The sequence below is a fragment of the Mus caroli genome, unplaced genomic scaffold, assembly GCF_978045245.1.
Source record: "Mus caroli unplaced genomic scaffold, Mus_caroli_1 scaffold_17, whole genome shotgun sequence".
NCBI lineage: Eukaryota > Metazoa > Chordata > Mammalia > Rodentia > Muridae > Mus > Mus caroli.
Genome location: NW_028227272.1, coordinates 46,611,626 through 46,635,087, shown reverse-complemented (window position 1 = coordinate 46,635,087; position 23,462 = coordinate 46,611,626). Strand labels below are relative to the sequence as shown.

At 40.4% G+C, this 23,462-nt stretch overlaps 1 long non-coding RNA gene across 1 annotated transcript in view; it reads left to right on the top strand.

Moving 5' to 3' along the window:
- The first annotated feature begins 680 nt into the window (after positions 1-680).
- LOC115029581 (uncharacterized) overlaps positions 681-23,462 on the top strand; it is a 52,413-nt gene continuing 29,631 nt past the window's right edge. Inside the window, exons 1-2 of the long non-coding RNA XR_003835150.1 lie at positions 681-753; positions 1,525-1,563. This is a non-coding gene — a long non-coding RNA (uncharacterized LOC115029581). The remainder of the gene's footprint in view (positions 754-1,524; positions 1,564-23,462) is intronic.

Here is a 23,462-nt window from a genome sequence, read left to right as displayed (position 1 = left end):
TGTGATGTATCAGGAACTACATGGTTCTCAAGGATTCAGAGGTGGAAGCTAGGACTGTCTGCATCCTTCAAGGAAGTTCCAGTTTGATCTTGTGTCACAATAGATCTTACTAAAGAATAATAAAAGTTATAGTGGATGACTGTGGGGATTTGGGGACATCTACATCAATACTCAATTGGCAATGGAAGGCTTAGAACAGATGACTCCAGAATAGAGCTGTGGAGGGAGACCTGGATAAGAAGAGGGGAGGAGTTTCTCAAATGTATCTTTCCTCTCCCATGTGTGACAGGTGGATAAAGTGGGCAGTCAGTGATGTGCAAAGGTGAAGTCATGCAACAAAGAGAATTGTGTGCCATCCTAAGGCTCGGTGCAGATAGAAGACTCCTGGTGCGTGTCTTCACACTTCTTTTCGTTGTTGTCGTTGTTCACTTTGTAGTTTTTGTAACGTGAACTTTATCAAGCAGCAAGGAGTTGTGTTGTTCTGATACTGTGTCATTCTGTTTATTACTGGCTGTCTCCCATAGCAGGAGAGACAAACTATGATCACATGGATGTGCCTTTTTACTTCTTGTAACGTCACTGCTGGAATCTGAACTTTGGAATCCAAGTGACTCAGAGCAAGGATGAAGTTCCAAGAAGAGAGCTCTTAGGCTAACACTTTTCATTCATCATTATACTTTGCTAGTTATGCATCTAACATTTGCCCCTTGGATTGCCTAGCATTTGACTAGAAGTTATGAAGTTCTAACCAAGGTAAGGCTTTCATTCTATTCTGTTTATATCTAGATACTAGAGTTGGGCATGATTAAGTCAAATGTATATTACTTTTACTTGACATTTTAATTTCTTGTTAGGGAAAATGTGACTGATCTTTTAAATTAATTCAGTACACACACACACACACACACACACACACACACACGCACATATACATATTACAAAACAAACAGTACGAAGTTGGCATGGTGGATACTACTGGTTATTTTAAATATAAAAATAAGGTCCTAATGTTCTGATAAGATACAGAAGGCAGGAATAAATAATACTTGTTTTAAAAGATATCTGAGGACTTCTGATTTCAGTGGGTATATTCTGTACCTATTTGACTACAATATGGGGCTTGTTAGCTATCCTAAGGATCTAACCCAGGTTGTCAGGCTTGGTTGACAGCAGGCTTCTTTACATATTGAATCATCTAACTGGTTCCATTTCCTTATATGATATGTTTTTTAAAAAGATTTTTATTTTGTTTTAATTGTGTGTGTGTGTGTGTGTGTGTGTGTGTGTGTGTGTGTGATTAGTTATACCCACATGAGAGAGATGTCCTCAAAGGTCTGAAAATACCATTGGATCCTCTAGAGCTGGAGGTAGGGGCAGTTATGAACCACCTGACATGAAAATTCTAAGCATATTTTTGGATGTATTTGTTTTCTTCTAGAGTTACAGTTTTACAGTGTTTTTTTTCCTAATGTATCTCCCGTTCGACTATAAAACAAAATTACTTATTTATTTTTTCTATTTTAGAAGCTGAGATGCACCTTATCTTCTTCTCCTGGACCCCAGGTTTTCAAGATCTTTGATTTTTCATATCCCCATTTTTTTATTTTGGGTGATTTGAAAGACTGCATTGTTCCTCCTTTTCTTTGGGGGGATTTTGAGGATGACCTAGCATGGCTTCACTCTGTTTGACAAATTCTTTCAAATTTTTTTCCTATAAGAGTTCTGTCTCTGTCTCTATCCACGCAAGCACCTCAAGGAGAGTAAATCTTGCAGTTCTTGCAAGCAAGCAACACACTTTGTTTCCCTTTCTCTAAGTTTCCTACCTTAACCTTTCTTCTATCATTTCTCTTGACCTAACTTGAATGAGCCTTATTTCTGGGCACACCTCCCTCCACAGTGAGGTCAGTAGTCAATGTGTCGCTTACTCATTAGAAAACGCAAAGCTAGTTTAATCCATGAGTATCCTCATTCAGAAGACAATTGAGTTGTGTTGTAGGTTGAGGAAACAGACACCTAAAAAACAGAGATTTGATTTCTACCCTGGCTGTCTAGGATGCTCATTGTCATACACAATCATACAATTAATAACTATGTTGAACGCATGTCCCTAGTTGGAAGATGAGTGATAATATGATGGTATAGCAATCTTACCTTTATGGTAACTTGAGAATGAAAGAAAAATCATCTCCATTGACTTTGTTTTCCTGGTTGAATATGGTTAATTATTTATTTCAGATCTGCAAGTGTCAACCCCAGAGTAACTAGAAACCTGTAAATATTTCACTATCCTGAATTCAGCCTCCCTCCCACCGTTTTCCCGAAAGAGTGTTGACAGATACAGACTTTTTATCAGCCATCTGACAAAACTTTTTCCCTTGCCAACATTACTTTGATTTGTTCAGGTTATTGGTGAGGAGTCCTGGCTTCTGACAACCAATGCCATTCATTCTTTTCAAGGCAAGTGAGAAGGCTTTTCCAATCATGCATTTGTCTTGCCTTTGAGTTCCAATGCCTTTTCAAGTTTTGTTCCCTGTCTTCAGTTTATGTCACAGTAACATCCTTAGTATTTTCTGGTTATATGAAATTTTCATAAGTGGTTTGTGATATATTTCGGATAATGTCTGTTACTAGATTTTGTTGTTTTCATTTATTGGTTTTTTTTTCTTTGTTGTTTTGTTGTTGTTGGTTGTTTTGTGTGTGTGTATGGGTGTGGTTCCCTAGTTTGAGGCTTCACTAAAGATATTGTATATTGTATAAAGGAAGAGGAGGAAATGAATTCACTTCATAAATAGCTCCTTCTGGTGCTGCTTTTTCTTTCTAATGTTTTCTCCCTCTATGAAAGCAGCATGGAGTCACAGAATCAGCAAATCTCCCTGTCTTCTGTGTAGAAACTAAAGGTTAGTTATTCTTTTCCTTCCAATAAAATTCTCCTCCTCCTCCTCCTCTTCCTTCTTCTTCTTCTTCTTCTTCTTCTTCTTCTTCTTCTTCTTCTTCTTCTTCTTCTTCTTCTTCTTCTTCTTCTTCTTCTTCTTCTTCTTCTTCTTCTTTCTCTTCCTCTTCTTCTTCTTTTCTTTCTCCTCCTCCTCTTCTTCTTCTTCCTCTTCTTTCTGTTCTTCCTTTCTCTTCCTCCCCTCCTCCTCCCCCTCCCCCCTCTTCTTTTGACATTCAGATGCTTAATTAGTACATGTCTAGGTCCTGAGCATGCTGGATTGACTTTTACTGGAAGTCAGACTTACTTTCAGTAAAGTGATTTAATTTTATTTTCACTTCAAGGAATACTTCTATTTTATTTGTGTATCAGCTGCTTCATTTGATGGCTTTTTACTTCAAGGTTTACAATTGTGTCCTAAGCATTAACCTCATTGATTCTGTGCATCTGAAATTATCAGGCTAGTTCCAACTTCTTCTGTCTCAAGAATGGCTTCCAGTGGGGTATCTTCTGTGCTTTTCAAGTTCTGTATTCACACTGGTTTACAATTAACATGATCATTTCCTTGGCCTTTAAATATTCTCTTGTCTTACTATTTTGTTAGGTTTGGCTTTTGTTCTTGCATGGTTGGGTACATATTCTGCCCATTACTTTTCAGTAATGTTATCTCAGATGTCTATTCCTTTTACAGACTATGGCTATCTTTGCTCAAAATACCCAAATCGGTTTGATATAGTATAAATGTGATAGACTTATGCTTAGTTGTTTTTGGCACTGCATTTGAGACTTTAAAACTCATGATGATAGCTGTAATTGTTATCACCTCACATCACAGTACTCTCTGAGGACTAAATGTTCTGTTGTATCCATTTTCTCTCAGCCTGAATTATGGCTCAGTTGCTATGGGTGGATATTAAGCAGTGTGTGGTTTTGTGAGATTATTTGACTGATTTTTTTTTTTAGTATGTATCAAAACCCATGTTCCTGTTTTTAGACCCTTTCATTGGCTATTGTGTGTCAAAAGTTTTTTTAGGACTTCGTCTGATTTCCCCCAGTTTGTGTATAGTATTAGTGTAAGCTATACTTCAACTAGAGTCAGCTCCATGATCCATGTTTCATCTTGTTTTAGGATATCTCATACTTTAGAAAGAAAAAAAATGTTCTCCAAATGTTCCAAATGTGGTTCTGTAATGGGTCCTAGGTCCCTCATCAGTATGATGGATTAAAAGAACATACACATTGTTTTACAGTTCTGAAGCCCCAATGCCTTTAATCTTGTTTCAGCGGGGCACATAGTCCTTCCAAAAGCTCCAGAGGAGAAATCTTGCTTCCTGCTCCTTGATTCTATCGTGCCCTGATCATGCTTGATTGAGGCAGTGTAATTCTAGTGTTGATCTCCATATTCTCATGACCTTTCTTACTGTGTGTCTGTGTTCTTTTCTGAAGCTTAATGGGATTTAAGGTATAGCCAAACCCAGGATAATCTCTCAGACCTTACCTCCTTCCCTTCCACAAGGTTCCTGTCTTCTATATATGACATTAAGTAGGCAGGATTCAAGTCAACCTACTATTACATATTAGGAAAGACTTTCAAGACTTGTCAACAAACCAGAACTTTACTGAGTCTGAGTGTCCGTTAAAGCCCTCTCCCAGAGCCCTGCCTAGCAAACTTCCACAGCCAGTGGATATGCTAAATTTCCAGCCTAGAGTGCTAGAGTCTGCTCTTCCTGCCTTTAGGGGGTAGATCATTTGTTCACGTTACTTTCCCTTAACCCTGCCAGCAGAATATTTTGGTTGTTTTTGTTTTGTTTTATCTTAAACTTTTCTTTATTTTTCTTTATTTGTGTGTATATGTGCACAACTGAGTTTATGTGCATCAGGTGTCAACCCACACTCCTAGTCAACATGAAATTCTTAAGGTCAAATTTAGCAACTGACTGTGTTTGGTAAGTACTATGGTACTAAGTTATACCTCCACCCTTGTCATTTGTTCTTAATTACCCCAATGGGTTATTAGTTTTGCTGCCCAACTAGGACTCATGCCTGATTCTATGTCCTTGACCTATAGCATTTCTACTAATTCCCTGCATAGAACTTTGTTGCAGTTTTTAAAGATCTAGCTTTTATCATATTAAAATGTACTTTCTCATAAAATGGGGCTAAGATAATTATTTTTGCAAACTTTGTTTTTCTGCACATATTCAGATGATTGGTTTTCAATTATAAGCTGTTCAATTATGAGCCTGTGTTCTTTCTCTCTCTCTAAAAAAAAAATGAACCTGAGGCGAGGATTAAAATGTTGATCTTTCATGTCCAAGGTGAGAACCCGAAGCTGCAAAGATAGAAGTGAGGCTGGATGGGTGGCTCTGTGAGAGATGGCTTTCCATGTTGGTTACTTCTTTGTGAGCAATGGAGAGGAGATTTGGAGACCTTTGTGGCAGACAGTTACATTCACTCAGAGTGATGGACATTTTTAGAGCCTGAATAGAGAGCTGTGTCTCCTGAGAATGAGGGATGACAGACAGAGAAGGCATTCGCCTGCCACATCTATTATTTTCTTTCCATCAAGATTTATTATGCAGTGGCTGGGAAGATGGTTTAGTGGGTAAAAGTCCTTGCTGTGCAAGCATGAGGTCTTGTTCTGGAATCCCCAGAACCCTTGTAAAAGAATGATCTGGCTTTCTATAGACATAGTTCTAGCATGTCTAATTCCAGTTGTCTACTGGGAGACAGGAGGCAGATAGAAGAGAATGCTCAGAAGCTTGAAGGCCAGCTGGTCTGCCATACAAAGTAGTAAAGTGAGAGAGAGGCCCTACCTAGAGGGTGAGAACTGACACAGCCAATGGTCTACTTTGACCTCCAGAGGAATGGCTGAATTCACATCAAGTGCTGTTTGTGTGTACGTGCATGCCCCCCTCCCCATATACACATGTATACACAGATTTAGCATGCAGAGGTAAACTATCCTATATATCCAGACTTCATCATCTAGTCCATTTCATGACAGTTCAGGATGTCACATCCCAGGCCCTGCAGTAAAGTGTTTCTTTTCACTCCAGAAATATGAGGAAGAGCCAGGCTCTCCAGGTGTGGCTTAGCTCTGAAGTGATGTTCAGAGAAAACAGTCTGGCACTCAGTACAAATGGCTAGTAAGCTCCTCACAACTACAGTTAGTTAATAAAACAGTTAAGACAGTGCAATATAAAGAGGCTCATGAGATTTGCAACCAAGGTGGTCAATCACATTTATAAATCTTTCTAATACGAAACCTTTTTTACCTTCCTAAAAAAACACAACTTTGTTACATTGGCAGACATGAAACAGGGCCAGATGTCGGGCTGAAGAATAAGTGTCTGGTAAGCCATTTGTTGTTTTCTAGATCTGTCATCATCCTTGAGTCCTGGATATGTGAGCTGATGCTGAGGCTCGGCGATTTCCTCTACTTCTGAGCCCAATGGCAACACTAATAACACGTTCAATGATGTGCAATGCAGGACCACTCTAAAGGGTGACAGGCACAAAGGCTCCCTGAGTAGTAGTTTATTTTATACCTTCTCTTCTCCCCTTCTTTAACAATAGTGGTGGAAGTTTATGTTTACTTCAGTTTAAGCTCCCTTAGCCCTCCAAGGAATTTCCCCAGTGGAATTTCCCCTTGAGAGCGTGTTGCACATTTTTTCTGTCCTGGGGTAGGCTTCTTTGAGGAGCACACTCCAAGAGCATTGCTGTATTTCCTTTTCGTTCATCTTACTGTAGTTTGGTTTCTGAAGAAAAGCTTTCATTTTTCTACTGTTAAGTTTCTCATCCCCTCAAGCCAGCCCAGTATACAGTTACATACATGTTGCTTTGGTTCTTCGGGGGGTGGGGGGATAGAGAGCCATAGCAAGTACTAATGACCTATATTTAGCCATCTGAACAATTCTTCAAGATCACATAAAGAATTGCATTTTGCCTATTTACATATGCAACATTTTTATTTTGTCTCATTCATTTTTAAATTGCAATTCTGAGTTCCTAAATAGTTTTACATTTGAGTATTAAATAAATCTACAGGAACACAATAACATTCTATTTACTTTTCCCAGGTTTCCTTACATCTAATACTCATGTTGCATTCCAAAATATTTAAGAAAATTACAATGGATACATACAATGCAATAATTGCAATACAACAGCATAGATACTGTTTGCTCCATATTTTTTCCTGTGTTTTAGGACCCAATGAGAAAACCTCAAAAGGCTTAGCAGATCTGTCTTTCCAGTTTTCTCTAGACTTCAAATTCTTCGTCTTGCTTTGTTTGTTTGTTACCTTGACAGTTGGAGGTTGTATTGGTTAGGCAATTTATAGGTAAATTGATTGTAGCTTTATCATATAGTTTTCCCATGGTAAGAATGAGGCTGTGTGTTTGTGGCAGAATACTCACAGATATGGTACACATGCCACATGTATAATGTAGTACACAGCTGCATCATGAGATTATCATGGAGTCTTATCACACATATAATGTAGTACAAGATTACATCATGACACTGTCATGGGTAATGTTAACCTGCTTGCTCGTGCAAAGCAGTTTGTCAGGTTTAAATTGTGATTTCGAGGAGAAGGGAGCGCCATCTTGGTTCCGGGACTCCGCCCGGAACTTAGTCTGCACAGGTGAGAGTGTGCACCACAGAGGCAGACAGCTTCTGGGACAGGTGGGAGCCACAGAGCTGCTGAGGCAGCACCCTTTTGGGGCCGCAGACATCTGGCACCCTCCCAGCCGGAGGACAGTGGTCCCGCCCTGCACGGGAGCCCTCTGCCTCAGGAGAAGGGAGCGCCATCTTGGTTCCGGGACTCCACCAAACTTAGGAACTTAGTCTGCACAGGTGAGAGTGTGCACCACAGAAGCTGACAGCTTCTGTGACCTGCAAAAGCAACACAGCATCTGGGAAAGGTCCTGTTTTGGGCCTTCTTCTTCGGCCAGGAGGAGGTCCAAACACCAGATATCTGTGCACCTTCCCTAAAAGAGGAGAGCTTGTCAGCAGAGAGTGCTCTAACCACTGAAACTCTAAACATAGACAACTATAACAACTCCAGAGATTACCAGATGGCGTAAGGTAAAAGTAAGAATCTTACTAACAGAAACCAAGACCACTCACCATCATCAGAACCCAGCACTCCCACTTCACCCAGTCCAGGGCACCCCAACACACCTGAAAAGCTAGACCTGGATTTAAAAGCATATCTCATGATGATAGTAGAGGACATCAAGAAGGACTTTAATAACTCACTTAAAGAATTACAGGAGAACATTGCTAAAGAGTTACAAGTCCTTAAAGAAAAACAGGATAACACAATCAAACAGGTAGAAGTCCTTAAAGAAAAACAGGAAAAGACAACCAAACAGGTAGAAGTCCTTAAAGAAAAACAGGAAAACACATCCAAACAGATGATGGAAATGAACAAAACCATACTAGACCTAAAAAGGGAAGTAGACACAATAAAGAAAACCCAAAATGAGGCAATACTGGAGATAGAAACCCTAGGAAATAAATCTGGAACCATAGATGCAAGCATCAGCAACAGAATACAAGAGATGGAAGAGAGAACCTCAGGTGCAGAAGATTCCATAGAGAACATCGGCACAACAATCAAAGAAAATGGAAAATGCAAAAAGATCCTAACTCAAAACATCCAGGAAATGCAGGACACAATGAGAAGACCAAACCTACGGATAATAGGAGTGGATGAGAATGAAGATTTTCAACTCAAAGGACCAGCAAACATCTTCAACAAAATTATAGAAGAAAACTTCCCAAATCTAAAGAAAGAGATGCCCATGAACATACAAGAAGCCTACAGAACTCCAAATAGACTGGACCAGAAAAGAAATACCTCCCGACACATAATAATCAGAACAACAAATGCACTAAATAAAGATAGAATACTAAAAGCAGTAAGAGAAAAAGGCCAAGTAACATATAAAGGCATGCCTATCAGAATTACACCAGATTTTTCACCAGAGACTATGAAAGCCAGAAGATCCTGGACAGATGTTATACAGACACTAAAAGAACACAAATTCCAGCCCAGGCTACTATACCCAGCCAAACTCTCAATTAACATAGATGGAGAAACCAAAGTATTCCACGGCAAAACCAAATTCACACATTATCTCTCCACGAATCCAGCCCTTCAAAGGATAATAACAGAAAAAAACCAATACGAGGACGGGAACCAAGCCCTAGAAAAAACAAGAAGGTAATCCCTCAACAAACCTAAAAGAAGACAGCCACAAGAACAGAATGCCAACTTTAACAACAAAAATAACAGGAAACAACAATTACTTTTCCTTAATATCTCTTAATATCAATGGACTCAACTCCCCAATAAAAAAGACATAGACTAACAAACTGGCTACACAAACAAGACCCAACATTCTGCTGCTTACAGGAAACTCATCTCAGAGAAAAAGATAGACACTACCTCAGAATGAAAGGCTGGAAAACAATTTTCCAAGCAAACGGTATGAAGAAACAAGCTGGAGTAGCCATTCTAATATCTGATAAGATTGACTTCCAACCCAAAGTCATCAAAAAAGACAGGGAGGCTCACTTCATACTCATCAAAGGTAGAATCCTCCAAGAGGAACTATCAATTCTGAATATCTATGCTCCAAATACAAAGGCAGCCACATTCATTAAAGAAACTTTAGTAAATCTCAAAGCACACATTGCACCTCATACAATAATAGTGGGAGACTTCAACCAATGTCCACTTTCACCAATGGACAGATCATGGAAAAAGAAACTAAACAGGGACACAGTGAAACTAACAGAAGTTATGAATCAAATGGATCTGGCAGATATCTACAGAACATTCTATCCTAAAACAAAAGGATATACCTTCTCCTCAGCACCTCATGGTACCTTCTCCAAAATTGACCACATAATTGGTCACAAAACAGGCCTCAACAGATACAAAAATATTGAAATTGTCCCATGCATCCTATCAGATCACCATGGACTAAGGCTGATCTTCAATAACAAAATAAACAATAGAAAGCCAACATTCACGTGGAAACTGAACAACACTCTTCTCAATGATACCTTGGTGAAGGAAGGAATAAAGAAAGAAATTAAGGACTTTTTAGAGTTCAATGAAAATGAAGCCACAACATACCCAAACTTATGGGACACAAGGAAAGCATTTCTAAGAGGAAAACTCATAGCTCTGAGTGCCTCCAAAAAGAAACTAGAGAGAGCACACATTAGCAGCTTGACAACACACCTAAAAGCACTAGAACAAAAGGAAGCAAATTCACCCAAGAGGAGTAGACAGCAGGAAATAATCAAACTCAGGGGCGAAATCAACCAAGTGGAAACAAGAACTATTCAAAGAATCAACCAATCAAGGAGCTGGTTCTTTGAGAAAATCAACAAGATAGATAAACCCTTAGCCAGACTCACTAGAGGGCACAGGGAAAGCATTCTAATTAACAAAATCAGAATTGAAAAAGGAGACATAATAACAGATCCTGAAGACATCCAAAACACCATCAGATCCTTCCACAAAAAGCTATATTCAACAAAACTGGAGAACCTGGATGAAATGGAGAAGTTTCTAGACAGATACCAGGTACCAAAGTTGAATCAAGGTCAGGTTAATGATGTAAACAGCCCTATATCCCCCAAAGAAATAGAAGCAGTCATTAATAGTTTCCCAACCAAAAAAAGCCCAGGACCAGATGTGTTTAGTGCAGAGTTCTATCAGACCTTCAAAGAAGATCTAATTCCAGTTCTTCACAAACTATTCCACAAAATAGAAACAGAAGGTACTCCACCCAACTCATTCTATGAAGCCACAATTACTCTGATACCTAAACCACAAAAAGACCCAACAAAGATAGAAAACTTCAGACCAATATCCCTTATGAATATTGATGCAAAAATCCTCAATAAAGTTCTTGCTAACCGAATCCAAGAACACATCAAAACAATCATCCATCCTGACCAAGTAGGTTTCATCCCAGGGATGCAGGGATGGTTCAATATACAGAAATCCATCAACGTAATCCAGTATATAAACAAACTCAAAGACAAAAACCACATGATCATCTCGTTAGATGCGGAAAAAGCATTTGACAAGATCCAACACCCATTCATGATAAAAGTCTTGGAAAGATCAGGAATTCAAGGCCCATACCTAAACATGATAAAAGCAATCTACAGCAAACCAGTAGCCAACATCAAATTAAATGGTGAGAAGCTTGAAGCAATCCCTCTAAAATCAGGGACTAGACAAGCCTGTCCACTTTCTCCATACCTATTCAACATCGTACTTGAAGTCCTAGCCAGAGCAATTCGACAAGAAAAGGAGATCAAAGGGATACAAATTGGAAAAGATGAAGTCAAAATATCACTTTTTGCAGATGATATGATAGTATATATAAGTGACCCTAAAAATTCCACCAGAGAACTCCTAAACCTGATAAACAGCTTCGGTGAAGTCTCTGGATATAAAATTAACTCAAACAAATCAATGGCCTTTCTTTACACAAAGAATAAACAGGCTGAGAAAGAAATTAGGGAAACAACACCCTTCTCAATAGTCACAAATAATATAAAATATCTTGGCGTGACTCTAACTAGGGAAGTGAAAGATCTGTATAATAAAAACTTCAAGTCTCTGAAGAAAGAAATTCTAGAAGATCTCAGAAGATGGAAAGATCTCCCATGCTCATGGATTGGCAGGATCAACATTGTAAAAATGGCTATCTTGCCAAAAGCAATCTACAGATTCAATGCAATCCCCATCAAAATTCCAAATCAATTCTTCAACGAATTAGAAAGTGCAATCTGCAAATTCATCTGGAATAACAAAAAACCTAGGATAGCAAAAACTCTTGTCAAGGATAAAAGAACCTCTGGTGGAATCACCATGCCGGACCTAAAGCTTTACTACAGAGCAATTGTGATAAAAACTGCGTGGTACTGGTATAGTGACAGACAAGTAGACCAATGGAATAGAATTGAAGACCCAGAAATGAACCCACACACCTAAGGTCTCTTGATCTTCGACAAGGGAGCTAAAACCATCCAGTGGAAGAAAGACAGCATTTTCAACAAATGGTGCTGGTACAACTGGTTGTTATCATGTAGAAGAATGCGAATCTATCCATTCCTATCTCCTTGTACTAAGGTCAAGTCTAAGTGGATCAAAGAACTTTACCTAAAACCAGAGACACTGAAACTTATAGAGGAGAAAGTGGGGAAAAGCCTTGCAGATATGGGCACAGGGGAAAAATTCTTGAATAGAACAGCAATGGCTTGTGCTGTAAGATCGAGAATTGACAAGTGGAAACTCATGAAACTGCAAAGCTTCTGCAAGGCAAAAGACACCATCAATAAGACAAAAAAACCACCAACAGATTGGGAAAGGATCTTTACCTATCCTAAATCAGATAAGGGACTAATATTCAATATATATAAAGAACTCAAGAAGGTGGACTCCAGAAAATCAAATAACCCCATTATAAAATGGGGCTCAGAACTGAACAAAGAATTCTCACCTGAGGAATACCAAATGGCAGAGAAGCACCTGAAAAAATGTTCAACATCCTTAATCATCAGGGAAATGCAAATCAAAACAACCCTGAGATTCCACCTCACACCAGTCAGAATGGCTAAGATCAAAAATTCAGGTGACAGCAGATGCTGGCGAGGATGTGGAGAAAGAGGAACACTCCTCCATTGTTGGTGGGATTGCAAGCTTGTGCAACCACTCTGGAAATCAGTCTGGCGGTTCCTCAGAAAATTGGACATAGTACTACCGGAGGATCCAGCAATACCTCTCCTGGGCATATATCCAGGTAAGAAGGATACATGCTCCACTATGTTCATAGCAGCCTTATTTATAATAGCCAGAAGCTGGAAAGAACCCAGATGCCCCTCAACAGAGGAATGGATACAGAAATTATGGTACATTTACACAATGGAGTACTACTCAGCTATTAAAAAGAATGAATTTATGAAATTCCTAGCCAAATGGATGGACCTGGAGGGCATCATCTTGAGTGAGGTAACACAATCACAAAGGAACTCACACAATATGTATTCACTGATAAGTGGATATTAGCCCAAAACTTAGGATACCCAAGATACAAGATACAATTTGCTAAATGCATGAAACTCAAGAAGAATGAAGACCAAAGTGTGGACACTATGCCCCTTCTTTAATTGGGAACAAAACACCCATGGAAGGAGTTACACAGACAAAGTTTGTAGCTGTGATGAAAGGATGGACCATCTAGAGACTGCCATATCCAGGGATCCATCCTATAATCAGCTTCCAAACGCTGACACCATTGCATACACTAGCAAGATATTGTTCAAAGGACCCAGATATAGCTGTCTCTTGTGAGACTATGCCGAGGCCTAGCAAACACAGAAGTGGATGCTCACAGTCAGCTCTAGGATGGATCACAAGGCTCCCAATGGAGAAGCTAGAGAAAGTACCCAAGGAGTTAAAGGGATATGCAACCCTATAGGGGGAACAACATGATGAACTAACCAGTACCCCGAAGCTCTTGTCTCTAGCTGCATATGTATTGAAAGATGGCCTAGTCGGCCATCACTGGAAAGAGAGGCCCATTGGACTTGCAAACTTTATATACCCCAATACAGGGGAATGCCAGGGCCAAAAGAATGGGAATGGGTGGGTAGGGAAGTGGGGGGGGGGTTATGGGGGACTTTTGGGATAGCATTGGAAATGTAATTGAGGAAAATACGTAATAAAACATATTATAAATTAAAAAAAATTGTGATTTCTTCCCTTTCATACTCTAGCACTATGAGAGATCACGCCCAATCTGTATTCAACAAGTGAGCTACTAGGCTTCACTTGCCATGAGGAGTTTGTGTACAGATATATTCTCTGGAATTATTTAGTAACAGATGCAGTTCACCCTACCATGCATTTGTGTCACTGTGAGTCGATATTATAGTTTGTATTGCTGGTTACAATTTCCAACCTTGGCATTGGGGGTCAGATTGAGGCCCTTGCCCTTTTGTCATTGTTTCTGCTTCTCAAAAACTTAGCCAGTGTTGCTTTTCCTTCTTTGTAGTTCATCAACTGGGGCTTGTCATACTGAAGCCATCTAATTCAGCCAGAGAAGGCGTGATTTTTTTTTTCCTAGAGAAAGTCTAGCTAAGCCAGGAGGAATTATTTTTTCCCTGTTTTTTGTTTTTTGAGACAGGGTTTCTCTGTGTAGCCCTGGCTGTCCTGGAACTCACTCTGTAGACCAGGCTGGCCTCGAATTCAGAAATCCACCTGCCTCTGCCTCCCAAGTGCTGGGATTAAAGGTATGTGCCACCACTGCCCGGCTTTATCCCTAGTTTTGATATTTAAAAGAAAAATAAACCTTACACTGATAAGAAGCAGTTATACAGTTTATAAATTGCCTTCAGGGGTAAAATACCTTAAAAATGCAAAATTCGTCAACACTCTGTTGACACACTTGTGTTATTATCATCAATCATATTCTGCTGACATTAATGATATATTGTTCTTCTCTTACTAGAAAAATCAGCTGGCTTAATTGTTGATTTTTTTTTAAAGTCCTTGGCAAGTCAGAGTAATTCATTTGGATTTTCAAGGGAAATTTTTACAGTATAATGATCTGAATTCTGATTCTCAAAAGTTGTTAATCACTGAAAATGAACTGCATCCCACATGCGTATTGGCAGTGGGGATGGATTTGCTTGTTTGTTATGATTGTGGATTTGATTTCTCATCTCAGCAAATAGAGAACTGGATGCCCTTATGGTGCATCTCAAGATTGATTTGACAGCTTGAGAGGCTATTTAGAAAGAGGGTGTAGGGAAGATGTAAGTGCTTGATATTGCATTTCACTCTGTGTCATTTTCTCAAGTGTATAAATTCCTTGAGAACTGAAACTTTTTAAATGCAACGTTTAAGAGGAGTATTCAGTCATCACTGCCAGCACAAATAAAGTCCCACTAACTGTGTGCTGACGTACCTTGGTAAAAAGACTATTTATTGCATAAGCTTGTACTTGTCTCCAAAATCCACTATAGGCTTGGCAGAAGGTTATAACTTACAGACTTTTCATGCTGCTTTAAAGCAATATAGAGTCAAGAGTGATGGCAGAATTCAATTGATCTTCTTCACTTTACCAAGTAGAAACAGGCTAATGTCTTCCTATAGTACTTGTAGACTTGAGAAATTATCCCACTCATAGCAAATCCATGGTAGTTGCTCCCACCTGCCACTGTGTAATTCCCACATGGTGGAGAACAACACCTAAAGGCTTGGCTTTCTCTCATTCCCGATAAGCCTCTAATCACTTAGTTAAGTCTCCTGGGATGGTCTTTGTCTCAGCTGTCTCTTGGGTGATCTGAGTACTGTTCTAGTGTGAAAAAGAATAATTAAAGACACGTGTAAATGTGCCAGCTAAACATGGACCTATGGCCAATGCTTAATTATGTTCTTCAGTGCCTCGTGAAATGTCGAAAAGAATATGGCTATTGATGCTTCCTGGACTGACCCTGGACTGTTGGCCCTGTCTGCCGGCTAATGTCGGCCAAGGCCCCCACATCCTTCCTGCATCTCCTCCATCCACTCTGCCACTTTCAAAAGCTTGAGCTCTTTCTTGTTTCTCTGCTTGGTTCTAATTTGGGGCTGGGAATGGGCATCCAGTAGAAGCGTCGTTATGAAGATTGGTCTTTTGCACAGTTTGGGAGCTAGGATCGGAGCCAGAGAAACAACACATGGTACATATTTGATTGCGCTAAGTGGGACGTGACAAAAATGTGATTACTTCTATTTTAATCTAAAGAGATATGTATGTCCCCAAACTGGTTAATTCTATAGAACAGAAGAAAAATGGCTGCTGGGTAAGCATACAACTTGCTTAGTGCGAGCAGAAGTCTAAGCATGTAACAGAGTAATGGCGTTAGTATCACATATTGGCTCTTGTTCTTTCTGCCATCCCCTACTCTGCTGTCAATGAGAAAGAGCCACATTGTTCAGGCTCCCTTCCTCTATGACATCAGCATAGACTCAGCTAATAGGAGGTCCAGGCAGAAAATTGAAAGTCAAGCGGGGAGTGAAGAAACCAGACCCTTCTCATTTTTACTTGCTGCTGTGTCCTCGAAGAGGTTTCCTTTCGTCTGTACCACAATAGTTTTACAGAACAAAAAAGACCCTCACTATTACTACAAAGTTCTTTGATTGGCCTTCTTGGCTTGTAGCAGCTTCTCATTACTGATAATGACTGGGTAATTTTACTCATTCTGTTATGAAAAACAAAATAAACAAGCAAAGCAAACTCGTGGCTGTTGCTGTTTCCAGACTTGACCCTGTTACTACTTGTTATGCCTTTTGTTAAGTGCCAGCGAGAGCAGTAGCCCCTGCTATGTTCTACACAGATCTGGCTGGTGCACCCAAACTCTGTATGTATTTTGCTGCTAATGGCTAATGATGGGCCTGCCCTTGCTCTGAGGAGCCTGGGAATCTATGCCATCTGACCAGGGGTAAATCCTAGCCAACAACTGATATATTTAAAGATGCAAACAATCTCTTACTGAAGCAAAGGTAAGGCTATGGTAAGATTCAGCCTTCAATGCTTCAGAGACCAGACTTCAGCTAAGCCTAGCCTGCTGGGCTTCTCACCTTTCTCTGCATTACCTCCTCATTCCTTTATAACCTGTTCTTGGATGTTCATTCCTCTCAGTGATCCCGCTGTGTTAATCCCCATCTCTGCCTCTGCTACTTGAAACTGGAGTTTATAGTGTGTTTCCAGAGGTAATAGAGAAAATCTGTTCATCTGATGGGATGCACAGATGGAGGTTAGGGACATCATTTCCCAACAGTTTGAACAGTAACGGGAAGGTGAAGGCAGCGGCAGGCAAACATCCAGAGGAATGAAAGGTTGGTGGAAAGATGATGATTTAGAATTGAAGCGAAAAGGAGGCATACTAAGATGCTTAGCATTGATAGATAGTACAAGAGTTTAGGATTGTTGGTGAGATGTACCTCCAGGGATTTCTGTGAGACTGTCCCAAATGATTAGACCATGGGGGTTCTGACATAGGGAATGGGTTGCTCCATTGATGGGTTCATCGTGCAATAACAGAACAGGAAGCTACGAAAGGTAGAGGGTAAAGCCTTCTTGGAGGAAGTGGGTCACTGGGATCTAAATCTTGCCCTAGTTTCTTCCTGTACCCCCTCCCCTTTTCTCTGTCCCCTGCCTATCATGGCAAAGTTCACCTATAAGACATCCTTAATATGTGATGCTCTGAAAGAAAGACAGAGCCAGCGAGATGAAGCGCCATGAAACTCTGAGCCAAAGTAAACACTTTCTCCTTTACATTGTTTCTATAAGTGTTTGCACACAGGGAAGAGAAAACTAATATATTTGCAAAAGTCAACAAGGTGCATCCAGGCTAGAAAGGTGATACTGTGCCTCTGATCCACCGAGTCTGGAGTTTTTAGCAGTGCGAGTGCCTGGGTGGCAATTAGAAATGAAGTCTGCAGCAAGGCTAGAAATTCAGACTCTGAGATAATTATATGAAGTCAGGCATCCTCAGAGTTGAATCATACTTCTCCTTTTATGGAAAAAGGCTAGCATGTGTCGTCTTGTGGAAATGCAAATAGGGCTGTGCAATTTAGTGGGAGTAGAAACAGGAATAACAGAAGCAGCTAAACAGAGCTACACAGTGGGGAAAGTCACCACCAAAGATGGTGCAAAACTCGAGGGGATTTTATTTTGAGGAAGCGTATTTGAGAACGATTTACCAGGAGGAGGGATGGGATGCACTCATCCATTCCCTCCCAGTATTTGTGTGGACGTAGCATTCTCTGCAATTCCATTTTGTATATGCTGGGTTGGCAGAGTGATGTTAGAATAACTGAGACTCTCTCTCTCTCTCCTGAGAGCTCTAGATCAAGGCTTGCTCTCACACTAAATACATCAGGATGTAGTCAGTGGACTAGAGTCTTCCCCAGAACTGGTTAGTACAGTGTGGCTGCAGGAAGAAGTGGGCAGGTCGATGAAAGTCATGCATAAGAGTCAATCATTAAGTACATATGCACATGAGGTTCAATGTGTGCACACCACCTGAATATAGTCTGTCCTCATGCATAGGGTAAAGAATAGTCACAAAATGGTCAAAAAGACTAGGCTTACTGCAGAATCAAATCTGACCACACATAAAAATTAAGCTCTGAGATCTTGCACATATTAATCCTAATTTACTGGTGTGGGAACTGAGTATTTAGGAAGTGCTTGTCTTTACAGCTCTTTGCATTATTACGATAGGTTTTCTGCATTCTCAGACTAAGTCCTCCTTAACTTGCATAACTCCATTATTTCTGAGAAAGGGTAGTTGTTTCAGGGAGGGCTCGCTTTCTCTGCTGAGTGCCATTGTTTCCAGCCCAAGTCTAGATCCTTCTCAGTGTGGCGTATACCTCACTTCTGCTGGGCTTCTCTGGGTGCACTCACGTTGGGTTTTATCAGGGTAGGAACAAGTTGGCTGTAAGCTTGTACTAACAACCATGTCTTGAGAATATTCAATGCAGAGAAAGATGTTAAGGGAGGAAGGAAACAAAAGATGCTGGGATCATCCATCAGGTGAGAATAGTGGTCCTGTGTTGTCCCTTGAGAAACAAAACCATCTTCAATCTCATGCCCCGGGGGAATTGCCTTTTCCTCATTTGACACTTTCAGGAGCTAGAAGTTTGGTCCATAACACCTTCCTCCCCAGTGGAGAGGTATTGAAAGATCATGGGACTTTAAGAGGTGATCTGTGAATGATAATTGGGTCATGATGTCTTTGTAGGTATCAGTGCTGCTCTCCTCTTGGTTGAGGCTGGCAGGAGTGGATTCATTCTTAATAGAACAGGTTGTCAATGAGCAAGCCTGGCATCTTCTCACTCTGCTCTTGCTGCACAACTTTTAGAAGATGGAATTATTGGATTATAGTTCCAGGCACAGAGGCTATCATGGCAGGGGAGAGGGGGTACCAGGAGGCCAGGCAAATGCAAAGCAGAGAGAGCTAAGTGGATATGGGACAGAGGCAATAAACTCTCCAAGTCTGCCATGGGGGATGTATTTCCTATCATGGTTCCAACTCCTAAGGGTTTCACAGTCTCCCCAAACAATTCTACTAATAGAGTTAACAAGTGTTCAAAGGCATGGGCCTATGAGGCAGTGTTTTTCATTCAAAGAACCACACCATGTGACCTCCTCGGCATCTGCTATTGGGGGTCCTTCCATTGTCCTGACTCATGGGTCATTGCTATGACCTGTTGTGTGCTAGCTAGAAGTCCCGCATGAGGAGATGAACAGCTGGGGGTGCTTAAGTTTGAAATTTTAGCCAGCAAAAACTGTGGCCTAAATAACGATGATGATGATGGTGGTGGTGGTGATGATGATGATGATGGTGATACTGATGATAATGATGATAATGATAATAAGAGTCTTCTCTTTTTTTTCATAAATTTCTCAGATTCTTACTTGAGAAGTACACAATAGACAAAGTGGAGTGAGGGCAGTTGGTATCCATCTCATAGAAGTCAACCTGGGAGGTAGCTAAAAAACAGCAGGACGTGTAGAATGTGAACTGATATTATAGGTTTATTATAAAGTAAGTTAAAAAATCTATTAGGTTGCCGTACGAATTAAACCAGCAACTGGTACCTGATACCCCTTTATGTATGCATATCACTGCATATATAAAAGCGTCCACGTAATGGTATTGTTGGTCATTTTGGAGCTGGTTCTGACCCTACAACTCCTGCTCCTGACCTGGCAACAACGCTCAGGAATCCTCACTGTCTAACGAGGCTGATGCTCAAAGTCAGGATTGTTTTTCAACTCATCTGAATACAAAAGTTGCCGTGCCTCCCAAGCAAGATGCCAGGCCCTGTGCCAAAGCTGCTGTTCTGCTCTTCAGGAGAGCGAGTGCCTTTATTTTCCCAGATGGGTTGAAAACGGCGTGTTTGTACTCGCATTAAGGCTTTTATCGGAGGTGCTTGCCCTGTGGAATTAGACTAAATTCAATGTAGCTCATCAAGTGTGTGCCAGGGGTGTGTTCCCTGCCCTCAGAAGAGCCCCCGGCTCAAAGCTGAGTACTAGCTGTTTTATAAAAGGGCTGTGCATACTGATTGAGTGTGCTCTGTGTCTTCGGGGACAAGGACATCGGTAACTGGAAAATACTCAAAAGATGATAACAGAGATGATCCCCTGGCGCACGGAATGCTTAAGCACCTGCCAAGGACCAATGCTAATTTCTCCCTGAGCTGTTAACCTCTCCTTTGCCACGAGATCCTTATGCTTGCCCTCTGTGCTGTAGGTGTAGAGGAGGATACTTAGCCTGGCTCCGTTTCTGTGTGGCCTGGGCCGGTCCCTCAACTCCTGCTACACTTTGTTTAACATACATGGGAAAGGATGGTGGTGCCTGGGACTCTGAGAGGTTTTGTATCTGCTTGGAGGATTCTGGCATGTTTGGACAGGTGAGCATTAGATGAAATTCAGATGGTTTATCTTATGGTGGGAACTTTCCCTTTTTGAGCTTTTCCCCTAGATAGCAAAGCAATGAGAGATACTGCCTGTGACATCCTTAGAGGAGGAATGAAGGCAAATAGGGATTATCAGTCTCTGTGTGTTTTGGATTAAGTCTTCTTTGTTAGAAAATAACGTGGAATTTGAGGCTTAATTGAGATTTGGTCCAGTTTTAAGTGTTATTTACATAGCTTGGAGGAGCCAGTCTGATGGTTTAAGAAGGCTAACAGCAGATCTGCATAGGTTCAGGAAGCAACAGTCTTGTGCATCGACAACATTTATGAGAAATAACTTGGCTGGCAGCTGGATTTCTTGGTATTTGGAAAGGGCAGGTAATATGCATAAATAGATTTGGTGGCTTTCTTAAGGTTGTTTGTTTTTAAACTAGAATGCTATACCTGTGTTTTCCTTTCTCCTGATTTCAAATATCTATCTGTTCCTCAAAGCTACCTGTGCTCCGAAGCCTGATGTGGTTTGTGTGGTTTGCGTGAGGTTGATGTTTATTTGAATAATCTGCGGCAGCAGAAAAGGAATACGTTTAATCATCTAACCTTTACAATGAAGAACATTTGAAATGTCAGCATTTTATTTCGGGAACAGGTGAGCTATTACATTTATTAGGCTTTTATTTATTTATTTACACACCACAGCTTTGGGGGAAAGCATCTGAAACAACCTTGAACTGCTTCTAATAAAGGATTAAAAAAATAAGCAGAAAAAGATGAAAGAGTAAACAGAGTGTGGAAGCACAGAGAGTTTCTGAGATGTACCTAAGGGTGTGGAAACAGGGCCGGGACAGAAATTACTTGTGGAATTTTTACTAGTCAAAAGAAGAGAACCCAGTCTTCTAGTTCAAAGCCCACAGCAAACTTTATATTACAAATATTAGTTAAATTCATTCAGCATGTACTTAAATACATGGTAAATAGTCCTTTCCTGTGTCAGGTGCCGGGGAGCAAAACTACGCAGGTACAAATACCCTTCTCAGGACGCTCACAGCAGCAGACGTGGTGAGTGCTGCACTTGCCAAAGTTCGAGCCAGTTGAACTTTGCTTTCATCTAATTTGTGGAAATAGTAACAGTTCTTAAAGTTTCTTAGAACGCTTCCCTGGCCCTCTAGTCAGACATCAGAGAAACAACAGACATCAACCAAGTGAAGGAAACAGGAGAGGCAGCCAGATGGACTGAAAACGCTATACAGAGCCATTATGCTCAGAGAGCCAGAGAGGAGCCTGTGCAGGCTAGCAATGTCAGCTGGGTAGGATCAATCATACTTTGGTTCTTCCAGCCAGCTTTGTTAAACTTAAAATGGGACTTTTTTTTTTTTTTGGTCTGGGTTTACCCAGAAAATTTTGTAACAACATAATAGGTTTACTCAGTAAATTATATAAAGCCTTACATTGTTTTTCAACTAAAATTTAGTAACCTTATGTCAATTCTCCCAAGCTTTTTTTTAAACAATAAAATGTGTTTGCAGAATCTTAAAAGCTAGAAAACTTTGTTTCATTAAACATTCAATAACTCTAGCTGAAGATACATGAAGTTAGTGGGAAATGAAGGTTAAAGCATGGTCTAGTTACAGAACATTGTCCTGTGACTAAAGGGAGGATTTTCAAAACATACAAATCATGGCTTCCCTGAACAATGATTTGGGTTGAACGCCATCCTCAGTCACTGGGCTTTTGGGGTGAGTAGAAATTGCATCCAGTTCTGTTTCTGTTACCAGGCCATGTACCTGGATGATGGTGGGATTCAACTAGAAGAAAAAGGTAATCTTTGCTCTTTATGGCAAGATACTGGCTGGTTGTAGGGTATACACATCCAGTGGTCTAATATAACAACCAAGCTTAGCAGTACCCCAGGAGTCTATGTGACATTCATTTAATGAGACACTTGCTTAATGAGTAGGCCTGTTCTTAGTTGCCTATTAGTAGGGCTCCACCTGTCAGCTATTGCTGAATTATGATGCACCTATAGACTTTAGAAATTAAGTTGGAAGAGGAACAATGTAGGAAGGATGCATCTTGACATCCCAGTTGGCACTGGAATGGTGGGCATTCCATTATTTCACAGAACTGCAGAAGTTTGCCAATAGAATTCTGTGAGAGAAACAGAGATGTAAGGAGATTGCTTTTTAAAGAAATTAGAAATGTTGGGTTAAAGAGATCTTTCACTAACTGGGTAGTGGTGGCACATGCCATTAATTCCAGCACTTGGGAGGCAGAGGCAGGCAGATTTCAGAGTTTGAGACCAGCCTGGTTTACAGAGTGAGTTCCAGGACATCCAGGGCTATATAGAGAAACCCTGCCTCAACAGACAAACAAACAAACAAACAAATAAACAAACAAACAAAGAGATCCTTTGCTAGTCAACATTGACTGCTCTCCAATCCTGATAGCCTGAGTTCGATTCTCTGAATCAAGAAGCCATGATGGAAGGAGAGAACTGAGTCTCCCATGTGCATGCTGTGTGATTGGGTGATGCATGTACCCACTCACATTCATGTACATATGTTCATGTATGCACATGGCATCATCAATCATCAATGATGATGGCAAACAAAATTATAGCGTTTTAACATAACCAAATTTGAATGGTGCCTTTATTGGACAATGTTTTCTTTTAGCCCTCATTATAAAGTAGAAATGATTCTAATCAAAGAGCTTTTGAGGAAAATCTAGACAGCCTCATCTATGGCCATGGCAGAGATCCTAGCTGAGCCTTCTGCTATGTCTTGCAAGTGCCCCCTTACAAATGCCTACCAAGACAAATTAACTACAAAACAGGTCTGAGAGGTGCAGGGTAGATTGACCAGCTCCAGAACACTCTTTTATAATTGACCAATTATGTTGGAAACTATGCTGAAAACAAACACTTTACTTAGCTAATGTTCACTTTCCTTCCTGCAAACAAGCAATTACCTAAATCATTTCTCTTCCTCTGTGCCAGTTTGTGCTTTATGGAAGAAA